Source organism: Camarhynchus parvulus, chromosome 2 (assembly GCF_901933205.1).
Source record: "Camarhynchus parvulus chromosome 2, STF_HiC, whole genome shotgun sequence".
Classification (NCBI taxonomy): Eukaryota; Metazoa; Chordata; class Aves; order Passeriformes; family Thraupidae; genus Camarhynchus; species Camarhynchus parvulus.
In genome coordinates this window covers 31,619,945-31,633,875 of record NC_044572.1, presented here as the reverse complement: position 1 = coordinate 31,633,875, position 13,931 = coordinate 31,619,945, and the positions used below count along the sequence as shown (strand labels likewise).

The window sequence follows — 13,931 nt, the reverse complement described above, 5'->3', positions numbered from 1 at the left end:
AAAAAAATAGTAACACAAAGAAGAGTTAAAAGAAAGATATTACTTACCAAAGAAGAAAGCTCACTAGACCTCGGCAAGGTCTAGTGAGGTATTTTAGCTTTTAGTAATCTGTCTGGCATTGAATTCAGAAGGAAAACACTGGACTATTAGAGCCCCAGAAAGTGCATGTGGCTGAAGCATGTCTATAGGAAGAATCACCTTTGGAAACACATAATAAAGGAGACTAGTAGGGATGCAGAGGGTTCGAAAAGGCCAGGAGGCAATAATGACTGAAAAACCCCAAAATGGAGAACACAGGACAGTGGAAAAACAAGGCATGTCTCAAAAGCACTGGAAAGTCCTGGAACCGCTGAGACTTCTTGCAAAGTTGAATCCCTCCAAACTTCTCACCCACAGGGTGCCATGATCTCACATGGTAGGACTTGAACTGCTTTCAATAGCAAAATTTTAATTGTAATCTGCTAGGACCAGAATTTACTCACATTTATTCCTGCAGTTTGAGGAGAAAGTTATTTTTGGGTAGTACATTACACAGATGATTTTGTGTTACCATCTAGTCTTTCATTTACAAATAGTTTCAGAGGAACTTTGGAGGAAGATATTACTGGTTCAGTATTTATAGCCTGCAAAGGACAAGGAAACACTCCTAGCACACTCACTTTTTCTTCCCAATTTTATTGTGGATAGGCTTTAATTGTACTGCCATTACTGACTAGACTTCCACCAAGAGATGACTGAATTCCTCAAAGCTCCTGTCTGGACCAAACCTTTATAGATATTCCCTACAGACTAAAGTTAAAATATTTAACTTCTTTTTCTTGAAAGCAGCAGTTTCAAGTGTAATTCACATGAAAAATAGGCTAAACAACAATCTCCATACTGCTTAACAGAACATCTCACCTCATCATCCATGTATTCTGAATAGTTGAAAATTTTCACCATCACACCAAGGGCGCAGCCTAAATCTTGCATGGTCTCTGTCTTCTCTGTGCCAGCTGCTCCTGCAGGGACACCACTCACTGCTAGGTGGAGAGCCTGAGCTGGAGTAATAGAACACCTTAACATATGAAAAAAGATTTTTTGGATTACAATGAACTTTCACAATATCAGGAGCTTTTTTATAACCCTTATGTTTCATGGATGATTTATTCCAAGTCCACTTTCTCATTACAATTTAATGTCCTAAACCACAAATGTATCTCTTCCATATTCATGTAAAATCATGGTATGGTAGTACTTGGAAAGTGCTTATTTTAGAAAAGAAAACTAACTACATCGATATTTTTTATCAAGAAGGAAGATCCTATCAGTGATCACATAGGACAGGAAACAGGAGGCTGTAGTTGCTGCGTTGCTTATTTCAAAGACTTTAATTTGGCCTCCCAGCTGAGGGTTGAAAGCATTAAGCTGGCCAGGATGCCTGAGTGTATCTTTTTGGATCACTTCTTTTAACAAGAAATTCCATACTGGAGCCAAAACATGCCCAGAAGTAAAAGTTTCACTGCACGTGGTATAAAGAAATAGTAGTTTGGACTTTCACAAATGAAAAAAAAAAATTGCTGAAAACTCCTGATTAACCTTGGCAAAGATCTGCTCATATTCCCCTTCAGACTAGACAATGAATATGTTAGCTTAAGCTATGCAAAAAATATTTCAGTTTTTATAAATGTAGTGGCCATTAAAATCATACCATTTCTTAAGTATGTGCACCTACATGCACATAGATTCTGAAATATATTGTGTCTTGATAACCTCATCATATACCTAGGAGGTAGGAAAGAACTCTGAACTTGTAAGAAACATTTAGCTTTTAATTCCTGAAACAGATAAAGCAGGCACTGTTATTTACAGAAGTCATTACCTGCCAGTCAAAGGTATAATAACTTGCCAAGGGGTATTTCCCCAGTACTCATAAAAGTACTGAAACTGAGCATCACAAATGTTGGCAAAACTGTTTCTGGACATCATCCCATCTATGGCATACCTGTGACAGCAAGCAAAAATTCTGGAACTGGAGACCTAAGAGCCAGCAAGGAGTCATGGTGTTAGGTAGGAGCTATTCAGGTAGTACAAATGCCACCCATCACAAAGCTGCAGCTGTCATCAGCAGGTCTCACAACTCACTCCTAGCTACTTATGACTAATAACTACCACAATCTATTATAAAGGATTAGATGCACCTCGAGGCATTTGTGCTTCTATACAGATGCAAGTTTAATAGAAAATAATTTTAATAGAGCTATTACAGCAGAACACAAGGGCTCTCCATACAAACAATGCAGTCTTTGCAAGGGAGCTGATATTACCTTGACCACAATGAGTTTCATTTTACTCCTCAAGCCTTGTTTCCTCTTATCTGAATGCCACCTTAAAAGCCCATTTTATTTCTGAGGCTTAGGGGGAAAATAAGAATTCTTTCCTATTTCAATTCCAATCCAGTGGAACATTTTGGACATTCAAACCAACAGCATCGGTTTTACCTGAAATAAAGTTATACATAGAGTAAGCACTTTGGTTTAAATAAACATGCAATATTTCAGTTGTCTGCACATACAAAAAGTCACCACAGGAAGAGGAGATGCTCTGGAGGCGCACATGCCTCTGAAAAGAGAGCAAAACACCCTGTGAATTACTGAAGGCAGAACAAACTGTGAATGCAAAATACAGCTGATTCAAACATGCACCCTCTGGGCTTGAAGGCTTGCTGATACCTCTCTGCCATGAACATCTTTGGTAAAAATGGCCATGATTTTTTCATGATCACCCGAGGAAAGTTCTCCAAGCAGCATGGTAATAAAGAGCATTTAGATCAGTGACCTGAAAAGATTTAGGTAACCCTCTAAAACCAGATGGATTCCAGTCCTGTCATACCATTATTACTACTAGAAATTAGTTCTGCCTACATCATGAACTAATTCACCATAAAAACAGGCTTGTACATACAAATTTTCTGATATTCAACATGAGATGCCAGAAGAAATCCTGGTTTAAACAGAAATTTGAACCATCTCCAAAACAACAACAATCCAGGTGAGCACAAATGCTGCAGATGGTCAGCTAGGCAGAGTAGGAGGAATGGATGGATAAGAAGTTGTCCATGAAATGGAATTGAAAATTCTGTGGTTATAATCTCCATAGAGATATGTACCAGACTTTATGAAATTGTACTAATTGTACAAGAACATTTATTGGCAAACTAAAAATAGTCCTTAGGAAAGATCAGAGACATTTTAAAAATAGACAAAGCAATAAGGGGATGAATACAAAATACGATATAAATGACTATACAGAGTTATGTAATACAAAGTGACTATGGAATTATTCAGGTTTCATATTAAAAGGGGGTTCATATTAAACCCCAATGGCAGCTACTGCATGTAATTCAAAGGAGGCAAATGTAAAAATACATGGAAATATCAATAGAAGGATATAATGCCTTTTCTATTACAGGGAAAATTTAGACAGTTCTGTCAGATATTCATGACCCCTTTAAAGTCTCTTTCCTATTTTGTATTTCCCTTCAGCAGATATTCTATGTTGGAAAACAAAACCAAAAAGTTTTCACAAAGACAAAGAGTACTCACAGCAGGAGAAAAACATTTAGGAGAAGTTTGAGGTAAAAAAGGGTAAAGCAAAAAATCAAATGGCACAAGGCATCCTTCTGAAATGGGACTAAAACTAAACATAGATGTAAACTGGCTGGTCAGACATAAGCAAACCCAATAGTTTTGGCTTCCTTACACAAATATATGGGTATATATGTATCGAATTGTATATATACATACTGAATATGTACTCTGTTCTTAGCACACTATTTTGGCAGTATGTTCACTTTTAGCTTTTGTCTCAGGTCAGAATAATCCTACAAAACCCCAGTAATTAGGATGTGATATAAAATGCCCATGAGGTAGCAGAAATTGAAGAAAAAGCCATGTTTCTTTTTTCAGTACGTGCTGTATTGTTTAGTATGTTATGGTAATATGTTCATATGTTTAACATTTAATATGTAAACTATACTAATATGATTATTTTCACACTGTATTTACTTTCTGTAAATTAAACAAAAACGAGAGGTTCAAACCTTCTTCTTGTGGCAATCCTTCAGGGCTCTAGCCAAGCCCTCCTTCAGCCTACCAGATGCCATTTCTACATCTAAAACCCATTAGGTTTGTGAAGTACTAAACTCAGCCTGGGTTGGGTGTCAAAAACTCACTGTTCTCTCTGTCTCTCTTCATAGGCCAGTGTAGCCTCCATGGAGCAGAGAGGTACTGCACTGTATACAGTTTCCTCAAGGTGTAGCAACCAAGACTTGACCTTCTGAAACCAAAAACCCCAAGCATGCATAAATTTATGCACATAACATAAATGGCATATTTTGTACCAAAAATAAAGGAAGTTCATCTCATTAATCTTCACATAGGATTTTCGTTACATCAGCACTTTTTGCATGTTTGAAATGAGAGTGGATTTCCCCTCCGTTTTCTCTGTCACTGTACCTTCAGCCGGATTTAGATGAGACGCCAGATATTGGAAGGTTTTTTTACATATCCACTTGATTTGAACACAGACATAATGTCTTAAAGCTCCAAATAATAAAGTCTGGAGTTTTTGTGTTCAAAGCCCCAGAGTATTCACAGACAATATAGCATTTTCTGTCTCCATGTGCCCAAACATAGCTGTATCTTGGAGAAACTATCTCCAAGAAGCAAGCTGCATATACTTGTCCATTCAGTCTGGGGCCTCCCTGCTGTGACAATCAATCATTAGAACCACAGGCAACATTGATTTTATGCAATGTGAATGCTTATGCATTCAGCACTGTTCTGAGAACAATAACTTATTGTCTCAGAAGCTGCTGATCTGTTCTCCCTGACCTACCACTACCCAGTTAGCACACATGCTGGCTGGCCAGTTGGCAAATATAAGGCTCAGAACGAGCGGAAATATTCAGCTGACGGGAGATGTGTGAGAGCACCGGAGGTTTGGAGAGGTGTGTGCTAAAGGATAAGACAGGAGGGGATCTGAGACTATAAGAGAAGATGAAGTAAAAGGAGCAGCAGGAGAGAGAAAGTATGAGAAATGCAATATTCAACCACAGTCTTGATCAATTCTGTGACTTTGAGTACCTGTTTTTCCATTTTCATTAGTTTCAAACAGTAAACTGTCTACACTTCTTTTAAAACATTTTATGTACAAGAAAAAGATAGACAATATTAAATTATAGTAAATTACACAGTATTAGGTAACAAAATGTTCTGGGTTTATTATTATTTATTATTTTTTCCAAATTTATATAACTAAAAGTATTAGTTCATGCAATTGAAAGTGTCTATTTAATCTACATCCCAAAGAGGGCAAAATTCATGAAGGAGATTTCACATTACTCAACATATCTGACCATTAGATCTACATTTGTCATGGAACAGAATGTGCTCCTTTTCTGTGCTGTATTTCCCAAGGACAACATTTATATATTCCTCTGTATTCTCTTGAAATTTAAGATCAGCAACGTTGTCAAAAGTTTGATAAGGTGATGGGCTATTTGCATCCAAAAATACCAGATATATAGGGAAACCATTTACATTAGATTTGTGTCAATCACGCTAATGCATGGCTCTGTTAAAGTGGATGACTCTCTGACTGTTTCATGATTACTACACAGAAGGTTTTTATGGGGAAAAGCTGGGCCAAAATCATAAATCAGTGAATGGAGTTAATTACACTTCTGTCAGTTGTCAGAAGAGTCTGAAGGACAGAGCTCAATATAAAACTGAGAAGTCTTGAAATTGTTATTATTTATGGCTAATGCTTATTCTACAAATTGCCTTTAAGGTCTAAATGCCTTTTGTAGCTACACATCTCTCCAAAGTCCACAGAATTTGAAAATCACTGTCTACACACCAGCACGCTCTACTCCTGACACCTAAAACAGAAGACTTGTTTGCTGGCCTTATGTGTGGATGAAACAAATCACTGAGATTTAGTTATGTGGAGAATCTATGAGGGCCTACCATCCTGTTTGAAAAGGCTCCATGTTCAAGCCCTCATCACCTCTGAAAGCATCAGTTCTTCTGAGTTACAACTCACAGCCCTTCAAAAAAAAGGTTTTGCCTGAGGCACACTCAAAGCTGTAGCACTCAGAGAATTGATGGCTGTGGCTGGATAGTAACTGAGGCCAGGAGTATCATCTGGCATGTAGATAACATAGTATGAAGCTTCTGAAATACATCAAAGTGCCTGTGCTTTTATACAGATGGGTGTCACAAAACCTAGGAGATCATTGTTCAATTGAGGGACGCAGAAGGATAGCTACAAAACATTCCTTGTGCAAGGGGCAGCAGCTCAGTCAGTAACAGCCTACCAGACACCATAGATCTTCCAGTCTTACTTATCATCCCTATGCATTGCTTGCTTGAAAATCCATGCTAGAAGAAGAATAGATTTGATGATCTCATTGACTTTTTCCATCTCTAATTCCTGCAAATCTACAAACCAAAAATTCAAATAAATGCAACTTCCATGTGGCTAAATTTCCAGCAAAGACAGATCAGGATTTGTAACTTGTCTCTCATCTCTTCTTGCTGAACACCTTATACTCAGCTGGGAGAAAAAAAAGTTTCCTATCTTTCTTAGGCAAAATGTTCCTATTTTCAAAGTAAATCAGAAATTTGCTCAGAACAAAGGTGCAGTTCAATGATATTATCAGCTCACAAGGTTAGCTAGAAAGCTTCCCATTCTTGTAGAGAAAATGAAGTACATTAATACACAAAGAGGCTCAGCTGTTTTGGCTATGTTCCTCTTTAAAGAATGTCTAGCAAGTCTGCTGAAAAACCAAAATAGAAAAAAGGAGAAAGTATGTGCTTGCTTTCTAAGTATACAGACAAAGCTTCTTCACAAAAAGAGAGTCTGAAAAAGAGACAGAGATTTTAATGATCACCTTAAAGCCAGGAATTCCCTCCCAGTTAAGGTAAAAGTCAGACCAAACATTAGAACAGAACAATATAATCCACTATTGATTTAAAATAATAACAATGAACACAGCTGTAAGGAATAGAGAAGGTGGCAAGCCTTTTATGTTTCCTTTCCAGAAAATGAAAGGGAACATAATTTAATTCAGACTAAGGAAACCAGGGGAATGGAACTGTGCCAGAAAAGTCTCCCCAAACGGTAAGTTTGGGCCAAGGAAACTCCTCTTCAACCTTCCAAAGAGTCCAGCCTTAGCAAGTAAAGGATGAGAAAAAAAATTTCTCACTCAACAGGGCAGTAATGTGCAGATAAATTTAAAATAAAAAAACACCAAAGCAACAAATAACAAAGTAGATAAGAATCAGTTAAGTGGAGGAGCAAAGAAACCACCTTTTAAAAAGATACATGTATTATTTTTGATGTATGCAGAGTTAAAAACATGAAAACACATGTTGGTATTGACACAAGAACAATTAAGGATCAAAGGATTAAATTATTTGTGTTTGACTGATGCATTCCAGCTATTAGATTGGTATCTCTCAGAACAAAAGTGACATCTCAAGAAACAGGTGTGTGTTGTTTTTGTTTTTTTTTTTAACTTCCTATTGCAACATTTTCCTGCAAGAAGAAAGACTGTGACTCTAAACGTGGCTGCCTCTAAAGCCAGGAAGAGTGAACGCAGGTGGGAAGTTCAAGGCATTCCTGCAAGTGTGCGGAAGAAGGACTTTGGCTGCACGAATCCACCACATCCTGTTGCAGGTGTGAAAGGACTCCCAGAGTATGGAGAGAGCGAATTTGATCCAAACAGAACATACTTTGAAGACATTTGACAATTTTGACATCATGCTATCCCTAAATAATAAGCCACTGCCTCAAGTTGAGCTGGTCATGTAAAAAGCAGTAGAAATCCAGTATGTCAGATAGGAACAAATGACAAAAAAAATCATTGGGACGTCTCACGCCTGCACAAAAAGGAAACAATCTGACAGCTCTCATTTCCTGCTTGTTGCAGAACTACACTTTGGAACAGTTTGTAATCATACTGGAAATTTTACCTCTGCTGCAGAGCTTCAGAGCTTTCATACACCTTTGTCTTTCTCATAGCTTCCATCACATTTTCTTTATTTGTTATGTCAGTCACCAACTGTTGTACAGAAAGAAAGGGAGCTATTTCAACTCTCAAATTTATTTTTTTCACCTTCATATAGTTTACTAAACTGGGACAAGAAAAACATGGGGAAAAGGAAGAATACACCTCATCAGCTTGTTTTAAGTTCTATTTCTTAGATGGAAAAAGAAAAAAATTAAAGCAACAAGCACCTATTTTGACAGTGTTTAGACTGAATATGAAGGAAAGGTAAAATGAACAGAGAGAACTGCAAATATCACTGGTGATACCTTAAAACTCTTCAACAAGATAAAAATGACAGATTTTAGCAGACTTATTAACTTAGAGAATTTCTGCTCATTCAAGGTCAACGCTTTTTTCAATATGCACCATGAAGAAACTTATGCATGTTAAACACCACAAATAATTTCATTGCTCTTAACAGGTTCTCAACTTCTACAAAAAAATATACTGTTTAGCATATAGTGAAACATGCTGTTGTCAATGTTTCTAAATTGCAGATTTAAACAATTAGAAATATATTGAAATTTCAAGCACAGAATTTCCCTATGGAATATTATCCTATACTAGATTTTCAGAATTGTACAGGATGAGGACTTTCCCTAGATCTGTGGATTGAATTACAGGTATATTGGCAACACAAAATTATCATCTTTACTGTGCAAGGGTTCAGTGACTTTTTTGGTCAGAATGAAGAATTAATATAATGCCTTGTGTCAGTTCAAGTGTTTATGTTGATTGTTGTGATTACCTTTAGCCATTAATAAATAACAGACCTTAAACTTATATTTCTACCATCACTTTCCTAAATGATAGGGACTTTGCAGAACAGATTTCTGCACCTCAGCAGTACCGTATCTCTATGAGCCTCCAGGAGGTTAAAAAGCTAACAAAGAGTAAATAAAAGAAGATATTAAAGACATGTGAAGGAATGACCTGCAGATCTTTGTCTCAAATTGTGACACCAGCAGCTTCCAGTCCATGTGAAAGGAAAACAAGGCAGATAATTACTCTGATGAAGAAACCATATGCGTTGAAATTCCATCCAAATGGAAATGACAAAATCTGCCATGTTTAATTTACTTTGCCAGCCTTTCATTTATTCAATGAAATATACCACAAATTTACTTTTCAGATTCACTTGCATCTGAAACTAGAAAAGCAAACAAACAAAACAAAAAAAACCCCAGAAAAACTGCACAAATCAAAATTATTTATCAAACAGAGGAACTAAAGCTGACAAGAGCTTAACAAATTCTCCTGTAGTTGTTATTTTTGTATATCATAAGAGAAGACATCATTAAACAGTGAAAATGGACAGCATATTATTAAAAGATTTTCAAAAAATTGAAGGAATTACAAGCTTAGAAAATTGTTATTCTTAAGTCCTACATGGAGACAGGAATGTTTTTAGGATATGTATAGTTACACAGCATAAATGTAAATTCTCAGTACTAACATCTGGAGAAAATATATATCTGCAATAAAGATTCAGGAAGAAAAAGTTTCAACTTGCCAAGTACATCAAGGGAGTGAATAATATTGATACAATAATAATATTTCTAATAATTGAATTCTTATTTGATTTTTACCTAAAATTTCAAGCAGGTGCTCATTCGACTTTAATAAAGGATTTTCTATTCTTTTATGCTTTTGGTAAGAAAATTCCATGGCAGTCCATGTTTGGCTGATTTCTTCCAAAGTCTGGGAATAATAAGAGCAATAATAACATCTGTCTATGTATATATCATATTTCATACTGGGAATTGAGGAATTTAATTAAATTATATGTAATTCACAGTGATGGTAAACTATACCAGAGACAAGAAGTTCATTTTGCTAGGCTGTGAATTTTGATACCTAGAGAAGTCACATGAAAATATTCAGTTCTATGATTAATTTCTTGAAATAAGACCTAAACAAACAAATAGTTTGCTACATACTATTTTGCAAAAACAGAAGGGGAAAAAAAGTACATCTCTCACCTTTTCAGTACTCAACTCTTGCACAGCATTGAGAAACACACTTTGGACTTCATCTTCTATCTTTATGAAACTGGAGTCCCAGAAGGTCTGAGAAGGTCTTCTGCTACTGAAAGCCTGACCTCTAAAGAAAAGAGAGAGCAGGAAGAAAATCAGGTCAATGAAAAAGTCCAACATAAGCATATAACAAAGTGTTCAAATATAATCCAACTTAAAATCACAATTAAATAAATTTAACACACTGTAGACACCAGATACACTCTCAGATTTGCCACCAAAGTGTGGACTTGATGAGCCTAACAGAAATATTTCTTGGTGTGGTTTCAGGTTTGCGGGGTTTTTTTTGCTTTGTTTTGACTTGTACTCAGGTGTTCTCTACTTTTTAACACTGAAGGTAAGTTTATTTGCACAGCTGCCATTGAAGCTGATGTAAGATACAGACTCAGTATCTGAGACTAGAAACCTCAGGGAATGATGCAGATATTTGCACTATTTTCTTGCTACTTGGTAAGATTAATGAAATTCAATTAAAAAACCTTAAAATTTTTATCAATGATTTGAAAAGATGGCATTAAGTTATTTTTTCATTTTCTTTTTGTTGAATCACAATTTTGTGCTAATACTGTTAGGACCTTCCTGCATTAAAAAGAAGTTTAAATATGCTTTTATTAAAACTGTATGTGATTAATCATTGGTATACTGAAGGAACACAGAAAAATTCTGTTACACACTCCGCTACGCTTTCAGATTCACAGTTTTTTAAGCTTAAAAATGAAAAAAAAAAGGAAATTAGTCTTCAATATTTTTTTTCAAAATGGCTCAAAAGAATTTTATTAAAATTTTGAAAACCAACAACTTCTCCATGTTATAGCCTATGAACCAAAATCACTGAGATTTTTTTGATTTAAAAAAAAAGTATCAGAACTGGGTAAGTGGAGCTGACACTTTTGAAGCAATTTAGGAGAAGGCATCTAGGATGAAATTTGATTTTTCTCTTAAAAGACTAATAAATAGGCATGCAATAAAGACAATTTCTTTCCGAATGAAACAAATATGAAACAAAAAGAAATATACCTGTTAGGTTCAAGACTTTGTATTCAATCGCTGTGCTGTCTGTGAGGCACAGCTGTAGTGTCCTGCAAATAGTCTGGGGAGTCTTTGTTGTTATTTTCACTTTGCACTTCTCTCGTCCCATTGGAATTTTCTTCTGCAGGGCTACTGTCAACAAAACATTGAAATACTTCAAGCAGAAGAAGTGCCTTCCCTTTAAAAATGAACACCTTCCCTGCAGCTCCCAACCCTCTGGAGCTAAGCCTATGAGCAGAGCAGATGAACCTCTGCAAATTCTTCCTGTAAAAGTGATTGTTGTCTGGAGGGGTCTGCCATAAACCCCCACCCTCTTTTTTTTATTTCCCAAACCACCTCAACTCAGAGAAGCGACAGCATGATTTTACATATAACTCCACAGGGGCTGCAAACCTATTCAGAAAAATAGTTTTAAAGGAAAGCCCCCAAAGCAAAGCATGTTCCAGAACATTCAGCTTGGACAGGAGTAATAAACCCACCGAAACATCCAAGTGGGTGGGAAGAGTGAGGAAGGGGTGGCACTGAGACAGACAAATTGCCGAAATAGATGGCTGTGGAACCTGCCTTGGCAAACCTTCTGAGCTGCACATCCATCTGTTCCACATTAATCTCTCTCCACTGGGTTTCAGTCCAATCACCAATGCTGCTCTGAAACAGAAAGTACAGATAAAAGCATCAACAACATTTGGTGAAGACAAGCTTCTGCCACAAACAAGATAAATGGATGCAGGGGCAAGCCCATCCTACAGCAAGAGTTCATGGGCCAAAATTTTTTCCTACACCACCATTACTTTTCAGACACATAATAATCCATCTTCTCTAAATTCAACTCAAAGACCAAGCATATTAACAGTTTCATGTTTCAGTATCTGATAAAATAATACGTGCACAACTTTCTTGTGCTATTAGACTCACACCCATACACACAGGTAACATACAAGTGCACCTGGGAGATTTTGGGAAGATGCCCTGCAAATCTTCCTGGGGGTGCTACCAACAAAATTACAGACTTAAGACCTAGTACATGTATTTTTAACCTTTCCTATGAAAGGCAGGATCTTGAGGGAAACAGAACTTTGCAAGACTGATTCCCCATACAGATCTGTACACTGACTTTTCTGGACTCTTGCTTCTAGATTTGTAGAGCTTTCTAATGTACAGTTCTGAGTTCTGGATTTCTGAATTTTTACTCAGTTACTTAAACTAATCAAGCAAGTTCTGGGTATTAAGAAAGCCCTAAAGGAAACGACAAAGTTTGTTTTGCTTTGGGATTATCTTGAAATTGGTTGACTTGGGAGCAGACATATTTTCACTCTGGGTATCCTAAAACATAGCAACTATTATTTCAAAAACAAAAGGAATAGTAAAATCCTCAGTATTTAACTTTTTAAAATCAAAACTATAGCACCTCTAGGATCAAATTAAAAATATAACATTAAAATATAGTCTAAATTCATAAGTAATTTGTAAGTAATTTTAAGAAAATTCTTACATTAATATAAACATGAATATCCCACACTTTCTTGAGAAATTGCACTTTTCAACATTGTTTCATGTGCTTGTAGCCTGGAATAGATACTTCAAACAGTTCTGTAGACAGATTCCCACATTAGAAACATTTCTTTTTCCAGCATCTCAAACTCTTGATTTGCTGGAAGAGGGAAGGAGCACTCAAGGTACAGTTGTAGGGTATACTGAGCTTACTTCACCTGTCAGTGAAATCTGTGGATCCTGCATATATGATTCAAGATAAGAAAAGCTGAGAGAATTATGGCAAAGAGGCTACAAAGCCACATTTGCATTGCCTCTGAAAGCACCCAAAAGCCTACAAATGATTCTGCATTGAAACCACAAAAGAAAAGCTGCATATAAAGAAGTTAATTTATATTCTTGCATTCTTTAACTTATTAAACCACTTCTGCTTAAAGTTGTATAAATGTTAACAAAGTCCCCTCATGAGGTTTTAAAAAAAAGCCACTTAATAGTCCACTTTAGGCTATTCTACTCAAGAGAACATTATGCTGTGTAAAGGAACATGAGAAAGTATTCAGAACTTTAAAATTTTTTTTGGTAAGCATATGCAACACTGGAAGAGAAACAAGAAACCTGAATTTGGTGGCACTAGAATTATAACAGCATCTTGAAAAAAAAAATCCCCAAACCACAAATAAAATTCCCCAAAACACCAGTAAAACAAAACACCCTCCAAAACAATCCCGCAAAAAACCCAAAAACAAACAAAAAAACCTCAGCAAAAACCCAACTCACAAATATTTTAATGTGTACATTGAAATACCATTAACTTTTGTGCTGAAATATTACAAGCAAATATGTTTTTCTGAGAATCCTCATCACCTTATTGAGATGAACATATGGATTTTCTACACCAAATGGAAAGGGAGCTTCCCTTTTAAATCTTTCTCTGAATCCCATCTGCTTACCCATGAAGAACAGGTAGTGACATTTGTCACTGATTATGCTTGTTCTTATTAAGAAAAGCAGAGACAAAAAGGGCTGATCCCAGAATTCAACATATGTCAAGTAAAGTGCATTTTTCTTCTGATTAACTGCAATGTCAGATGCCTGAAGAGGAATTAATTTGTGCTATACTGACAGAGCTGTATTTTTAATATTCTATTCTTTGGGCAATTCCTATTTAACAGAGTAACATTTTCTTTAAAAAAAAAAAAATCACACATGGTAGAAATACACCAGTAAGATCTGTATATTAACAGTGAGAATATTCCTGCATCTACTCATAAATAAGA

General features: G+C 36.1%; 1 pseudogene; it reads right to left on the bottom strand.

The window, feature by feature from the left end:
- Positions 1-13,931, bottom strand: part of LOC115912194 — a 56,406-nt pseudogene that overhangs the window by 22,862 nt on the left and 19,613 nt on the right.